This window comes from Schistocerca serialis, chromosome 3, assembly GCF_023864345.2.
Source record: "Schistocerca serialis cubense isolate TAMUIC-IGC-003099 chromosome 3, iqSchSeri2.2, whole genome shotgun sequence".
Classification (NCBI taxonomy): domain Eukaryota; kingdom Metazoa; phylum Arthropoda; class Insecta; order Orthoptera; family Acrididae; genus Schistocerca; species Schistocerca serialis.
Genome location: NC_064640.1, coordinates 642,685,570 through 642,694,021, shown reverse-complemented (window position 1 = coordinate 642,694,021; position 8,452 = coordinate 642,685,570).

The following is an 8,452-nucleotide window of genomic DNA, read 5'->3' as shown; positions in this document are numbered from 1 at the left end:
TAAGCTTCTCCCAGTCTCATTCATAGTTTATATTAACTTTACACTGTATGGCAAAGATTGTGTGTGCGTGTAAAATAGGTGTGAAAAACTGCCAAAAAATCCCATTCATGTTGGGTGACAAGTCAGATTTCAGTTATTTGCCTAATGGAAGTACATGGGTTGTCTCATCTCTGCATCAAGGAGCCAGTTCAAAAAACACTTCGTTGTAGCAGATGAACACTTGCAAATGGTATATGTTGATGTTTCAAAACAGAGGGAATGAAGCTTAAGTTCGAATGTCCTATCAACAACTCCATCAGAGATGGAGCACAAGCTTGGAGCACGGATGCATGGGGAAGATAATCACAAGTATTTCTTTAATGGAATTTATAACATTATTTCTGATCTAAAACCTAAAGTTGCATACTGTCTATTGTTACATACAGAGTATCCATAATTAAAGTTCCAGTTTCAAAATGCTGTAGAAAGAGAAACAGTACTCAGAAAGATGCCAAATTTGAACAGCATATTATTGGCATAGGGGGAAATGGCATGGAACAAAAACTATGAAAACAAGGTCATGCCATATCAGAAGGGAAAAACCAGTTTTTAAGTGTCCCGAGTCCAAAACCCACATAAAAAGCAAAATCACATAATTTTTTAATTATTCTGGGACCAAAAAGTGCATAAAAAGCAGCATGATATCGGTTTCTAACTATCTTGAGTCTGGCGCAAGACATGTTCAATATGCTGTCCACTGTTTTCTGCTGCAAGTTGAAATCGAGAAACAGGATGTTCCATACAGATCAGAATGTCTTGGGGGTCACATTCACAATATGTTGTGCAATGCATGCCTTCAGTTCAGTTACATTCATAATTGGAGCACTGAACACGCCATCTTTCAGATAACCCCATAGCCAGTAGTCACACGGATCAAGAACACATGTTCTGACCTTCCAGGCTGTTGGGAAAGCATTTCCGAAACACTTCTGCAGCAACCGCTTCACTGGCTGTGCAATGTGCAGAGGAGCGCCATTTTGCGCGAAGATGATCCTACCAAAACATCAACGTTGTTGAAGGGTTGGAATGATGTTGGTGTGCGGAAGACTCTCATAGTGTTTATTAGTGACGGACCAATGCCTTTTTTCATACCCTTGAGTATCTGGAATTTCTGCAGGGCCACTGCAGCAATGTCACCGTTCTTGTAAAAGAGATTTAACCGCAGTGCACAGTCCTTCATGGAGGCAATAATGCTGGTCATCTTGGATGCTAACTGAGGGATAGTCATGTGCTACGCATCTGTTGATGTGCATAGTCTGACAGCGGCATCTATTGGTCCTTTTTTTTCCATGACATTTCCCCCTGTGTCAATAACATTATGTTCAAATTTGACATCATTCTAAGCAATGGTTCTGTTCCTACAGCATTCTGAAACTGGAACTTTAATTATGGACACACTGTACATTACTGGAGGTAAAAACAACACTTATGGACACCTTCAAAAATGTTCAAATGTGTGTGAATTCCTAAGGGACCAAACTGCTGAGGTTATCGGTCCCTATACTTACACACTACTTAAACTAACATATAGTAACTTATGCTATGAACACACACGTCCACGCCTGAGGGAGGACTCGAACCTCCGGCGGTAGTGGCCGCGCAATCCGTGACATGGTGCGGCACTCCACGCGACTATGGGCGCCTTGGTGCAGCATTCCGCGCGACTATGGGCACCTTCCACACCCACACACACACACACACACACACACACACACACACACACACACACACACACACACTCACACACACACACACACACACAACTTCCAGTATAAAACACTGTGCAAAATAAAATTTATGTTTTGTGCTCAGTTCAGTAATGTAACATACACTGTAATAATTAAAACATCCTGAAGGGTAACTGATACATTAATTTATATGGAGCATGCCATTACCAAAATGTTTGAATGCAAACTGTTTAAACATTCAAAACATGTGTTTCAAACAACACAGAATGGCTTCTGTAATATTCTGATAAATATGCATGACTAACTTTTAAATAAACATTACATTGCCGCTGCTGCAGTCCTTACATCTATGAAGTATATAAATTTGAACTGAACTGACTAAAGCTATTACAAGAGTACAGCACCCTTGGTTAGCACATCTATTCCGGTTCAGCTTTTACAAATTGAACAACATTCTGAGGAGCAAAACATCCACTTTATTGTGCTTGTGATGTATTTCTGTGTAACCCTCAATATTTTTAGCTCTGAAGCTGGTTGCAGATCTCTGGTAAAATGAACTTAGGGAATAGAGAACTACCAAACTGCATCTTTCGTAGGTTTTTACATGTTAATGCACTTCCACTCTATTCACACAAATACTTCTCCCACAGCAAGCGCATACACTCTTTTTCTACAATGAGCCACTAATATATTCACCTAGACAGGCAACAATGTAGTATTACAAGTTTCTTTCCTTCTTACATAATCTCTTACCAAATTCGGTGGGAAAGAAAAACTTAAAATGTTTCACAGACATAATGATAAAAGGAAATGTAACAAAATATCAGGTGTAAATGTATGTGAAAGCGAAATTAACTAGACCATACTTTGAAGGAATGATCCTGAATATTCACTTACTTGATTTAGGAAAATCATAGAAAATGAAAATCAGGATAGGCAAATTGGCCTTTTAACCACACTGTTGACCAAGAAAAATTAGAAAAAGAACTAGGCACAGAATATATTATTTTACAGTAATACGCCTCAACACTACAATTTTGTACAGCTTGAAAACTACAATGAAAGAAAAGCAGGTTCATAGAGAAACACACACAAAAATCATATGGTTACCACCATTGTTTAGTTGTAGATAACATCGATGGATATGGATGCAAAGGGCTGTTGATTCTGGTGACCACTTCGTATTTTTCTGTGGTGAAAAGCTCTGAAATAGGGTCTGCACAGTTTAGAGGCTAAATTAGACACAGCTGGAAGAACAAGCTGCAGAACTGATATGCAAGCTGCCAAAGTGGCGTCAAACTGAAAGTTTTTCAGAAGGCTAGGGCCACATCAGGTTTATTTTTTTAAGTAATAGTTATACGAATGACTTATAAAATTCAAGGAGATGATACTCAAATTAACAACTTCATTTAACATACTACTGTCTATTAGCTATTCTAAAACAAAGACTTATATCGCAAAATAACTTTGTGGTAATACATATATTATATGGTACGTAAATGATGTGAGGACTCTGTGTTACATTTGTATCTCATATTAAAAACAATGTTCTTGTTTTTGACTGTTGGTCCCTTTCAGGAATCTTCAATATTGTGAGTCTTTATTATGTATATAGCATAAAACTCAAAATATTATATTTATCTAATATATCATGGCAAAACCACAAAGAAATTCAATTTATTAAAACACATAATCTGCATTACCAAAGCCAAAAGTACTTATAATTCCTATACTGTTCCTTTGAAAAGGGTAACTCATTATCATGGAATTTTTTGATTGATGTTGAAGACACTTTACAGAAAAAATGTCAACAACACATTAGTAGAGAGATGAATTCATTGGAACACAGATATTTGCGTATTTTAATATTCCAATTTGAATTCTTTAATATTTTGTTCATTACCTGTACTTATGTGATTAGCTAGTGGTGATCCTCTGGAATAAATAAGTATCAACAGGACAAATAAACGTTAAAACTTAGAGAATAAATCAGAAGTGATTGGACACTTACTGCTGCAAGATAATGTGACACACTGGTACAAAAAAGTCTACAAAATCATGTACAAATAAAATATAACATTATCCTTGTGGAGTATTTCATATGGGAGTGAAAAGATAAATGTATGTAACAACATACTTGAATAATGATGGAAGCTGAATAAATGAATTAAAATTTGTGCCACAGCAGGACCTGAACCTGGGTCTTCTTGCTTACTAGGCAGGAATGCTGACCATTACACCACTGCAGCATTCCCGCCTAGTAAACAAGAAGGCTCGTGTTCAGGTCCCGGCCATGGCACAAATTTTAATTCATTTATTCAGCTTCCATCACTATTGTAGATAAAGATGAGACTCAAATGTCAAATGCTTGTACAATACCTTAGGAAACTGTACAACCAGGATGAGCCACAGGGAAAAATGTAATTGGAAAACAGCTAATAATAATAATAATAATAATAATAATAATGTGGTCACTTTTGTAGATTTTAAAAAGGCCTACGACTCAATAGACAGAGTGGCGCTCGGCAACGTGCTGGAAGAATTCAGCATTGACAGAAAGACAAGAGCAATCATTTGGCAAACATTAACTGACACAGTCTCCAAGGTTAAATTTATGGGGGATATCTCTGAACCATTTGAAATCCAAACTGGGGTGCGACAGGGTGACAGACTTTCACCATTACTCTTTAATATCATTCTTGAAAAAATTATCAGGACATGGGAAAAAGAAGTCAAAGGAATCCAAATTGGCATTGGAAAAGATAATAGATTCAATGTGAAGTGTTTAGCTTTTGCAGATGACCTCGCAATCCTCACAAGTAATAGAAAAGACTCCACTAACGCCATAGAGAAGTTACACGAAACTGCACAAAGAACTGGCATGCAAATTTTGTATGAGAAAACCCAGTACACAGAAAGAGCGCCACAAGACAAATTGCCTATTGTGACAACCCATGAGAAAATCGTACAAGTACCAGATTTTAAGTACCTGGGAAAAATCATCCAGCCATCAGGGATCAACCTAAAGGCCAATGCGGAAAGAATAAAAAAACTACAGAAAGCATATAAACTCATGTGGAACTATTATAACAAAAAGTCCATATCCATTAATGCAAAATTGAGGCACTACAACACTGTCGAACTTCCGGAGGCACTGTATGCATCTGAAACAACACAAATAGGTGGGCAAACTAAAATCAAAGAAATAGAGAAACAAGAAAGGAAAATTCTCAGGAAAATTTTTGGCCCAATACAAGAGCAAGGAATCTGGAAGAAGAGACCAACATCAGAATTATATAAATACACAGACAAGATTACGGATACAATAAGGAAAAGAAGAATGCAGTTCTATGGACATATCCACAGGATGAGTGAAAACAGAATTTCAAAGCGAATTCTTAAAGTCATCGAATCAGGCAGTGGAAAAACAAAATGGATAAAAGAAGTTGAAGAGGACCTCAGACAATGACACATAACAGTAAACGATGCAGAAAATAGAACTGAATTCAGGAACATCATCAAAAAACATAAATTTGACACCACAACACAGAAGAGACCAGGATGCAAATGGACAGCAGAGCGAAAGAAACAACACAGTGAACACATGAAGAAAATTTGGGCTCAGAAAAAACATAAACAATCATCATAAAGGAATTCAAGTTCAAACGCTCTCTTTAAATGGGAATAATAATAATAATAATAATAATAATAATGTTACTTAAGTAAAATGTTCTGTCCAAAATGTGCTAAACAATGATGTAGCAGTTGCTACACAGAAAAAGGATTTTTGTGTAGATACATGCAGAGATACAACTGGGCTTACATTTAGATATATAAAAAAAACAGAATCTCAAACACCTCTATGCAAAGTTGTGAATTCTGATCTGTCCCATAACAGTTCATTCAGTGACATAAGAGGCAACTGGCAGGGCAATACAATATTCTTGGGGGGGGAACCATGAGCTGCAATGGCAGCTGATAGTTGTGCCGACACTTGGGTATAAGAATTGAAGAAATGTGACCTCATTAGATTTGTGGTACCATCAGCAGTCTTCAAAACTCAAAAAGAGCTGTCATTTGTTCCAAAGGAAAATATATAAGCAGTCTAATTCCACAGTACGTCATTTTGCTTTCTGATACAATTGTAGATCAAGATGGACATGGTAATGATACATTATCATAGAATATATAAAGGTGACTAAGTGCATTGTTGGCAGGAATAAGACGTTCGGTCCAATGAAACGATCATATATCACAGAATGGAGAGAAGGAACTTAACTGGTGTTCTTCATCACTGGCTGGGACTCAGTCAGATCTTCCTCTTCCTTAGTCTGATAATGATTTCAAGGCAGCATATTGGTATTTTCATGCATGCACTGCCCTCACCAAATCCAAACCATTGAAAATTGGGGTTTTTCCTACTTTGCCCTTAGCAGCCCTGTGAGACGATTTCTTTGCTTCTTATAAGTTGTTTATGCTCTGGCCTTATCCATCTCCTCAACACATAAAATATGATGTACAACAAGAAACCCTGTATAATATGTTGTAGTATGCCATGGTTTGTCTCATCGTTACGGTGCAAAAGAAATTTAATTGCATCACAAACCAGCACCAAATCCCAAAGGCACAAACACATAACAGAAAGTTTCAACTGACTGGAAATGAAGCTAGAACATACAGAGAGGTGGAAATTTCTAATAAGCAGGTAGAGGATTTAAAATTCTGCACAGGAACCTCAGATGCCTAACATAATTGTATGATTTTTTTTTTTTTTTAACAGGGAGACAGTACGCAAAAAACTACTCAAGACAGTAGCTGCTACCAACAGATACGCCACAGCATTACAACATTGCATGTGACTTATTGACAGAAATAATGATTTTCTGGGAAAAATTAAGTTCCCTGGTGAGGTTACAGACCACATTTCAGAATCATTTAATGCATACAATTTCCAAGTGATATTTAGGAACACATGCAGATCAGCCCAAAAGTTAATGTCTGATGTAAATTGACGCATAATCTGATCATCAGGTTTCTCAGAGAAGGTCAGCATAACACCAGTATACTTACAATTAGAAATGATGAATGAACACATTTTGAAGCTCGTAGATCTGTAACTCCACATCTGGTTTCAATGGGATGTTGCTCCACCCCATTTTGTATGTGGAAATAATGGGAGGTATAGATGGAACTTACTGATGACAGTGGTTGAGATGAGGAGGAACCCCTTCTGTGGCCAACATATTTCAGCCAAACATGCCTGTTGCTTTTTTTCTTCTGGGGCTTACAAAAAAATTTATTCATGCCATTTAAGTATTCCATCAAGGTCACTATTCCAGAAATGTTGGAGTGGAGACTGGGCACCATTCTTGGAATCAAAGTAACTCATGTTGAAATGGTACAATTGGTCTTGGGAAACAAACTGTAGACCTCTATTAGTTATATGTGTGAAATGCATTATCTGCTTGGACTCTACAAAACAATGAAATTAGGGCATTATGAAATGAAACCCCTGTCCATTGGGTACATTATTTTTGTGTTATATATTAGGATGTGAAAACTAGGAAATAAACAATACCATCATATCTGTTATTGTTTCAAAAAAGCAACAGAGATGCAGTGACTCATAAAAAGACATGCAATGAAGAAGATGCCATAAAACAATACTTATGCCAGAAGAAATCTGATTAATTAGATTCTGGAATTTTTGACATTAGTTGTTCATCTTGCTGCAAGCCTCTGAAAGAGAGTGATCCAAAAGTACTCAAAACAGAAGGAATAATATATATATATTTTAAAATGTAGAACACTGGTCCAACATTTAAAATATATCTTACAAGTACAGATAACTACCTGTACTTGTTTCGGTACATTTTTTGGATCAATGATAGATTGCAGCATAAATTGGATACGGCAAATTTGATAACTGAAGTATCAGTTTACAAATGGTTGTGAAAATAGCTCTAAGTGATCCAAATGATGAAGTAGACGAATGAAGATAATACCAGTGGGTTGTTTACAACATAATGCATAAAAATTTGGTACAGGGCAATATGCACCCACAAATAATGCTGAAGATACAGCTGCAGCCTTGGAGGATTCTGCTCATGTGATGGGATTATACACATACTACCTATTACAAACATGTAGCACTCACAGTGTACGCACAACATTTAAAAAAAAGGAAAAAAAAAATGGCAAACAGGAGGGGCTGTGTTTCACTGCATCAAACCCATTCCCTATGCATATCAACAAACAGGAGAAAATGTCTAAGTCCTTGCTGTGATGTCTTCTTCTTCATGTTCCAGTTGATCTAGACAGCTTTGTCAGATTGTAATTTATTTTAGTTGTAAGATTCTCTGACTGCTCAAAACTCCGCTAACAACTTTATTACAGACCACACACATATGTTTTTTGCATGTTAGGAGATGGAAACACATCACAGATAAGAACTGTCAACATGTGATAATTTATTATGTTTGTTAACATCAAACTTGTTCTGAGTTCAGAATGAAATCTGCACGCCGCAGCAGAATGTGCACCGATATTAAACTTCCTGGCAGATTAAAACAGTGTGCCCCGACGCTTGAACTCAGGACCTTTGCCCTTTTTTTTTTTTTTTTTTTTTTTTTTTTACTTACTTTTATGTTTTACCCAATGAATGTCATATGGCTTTACATCAAGTAGAGTTGTAAATACATGTTTGTGTCATGTCCTCTTTTTCC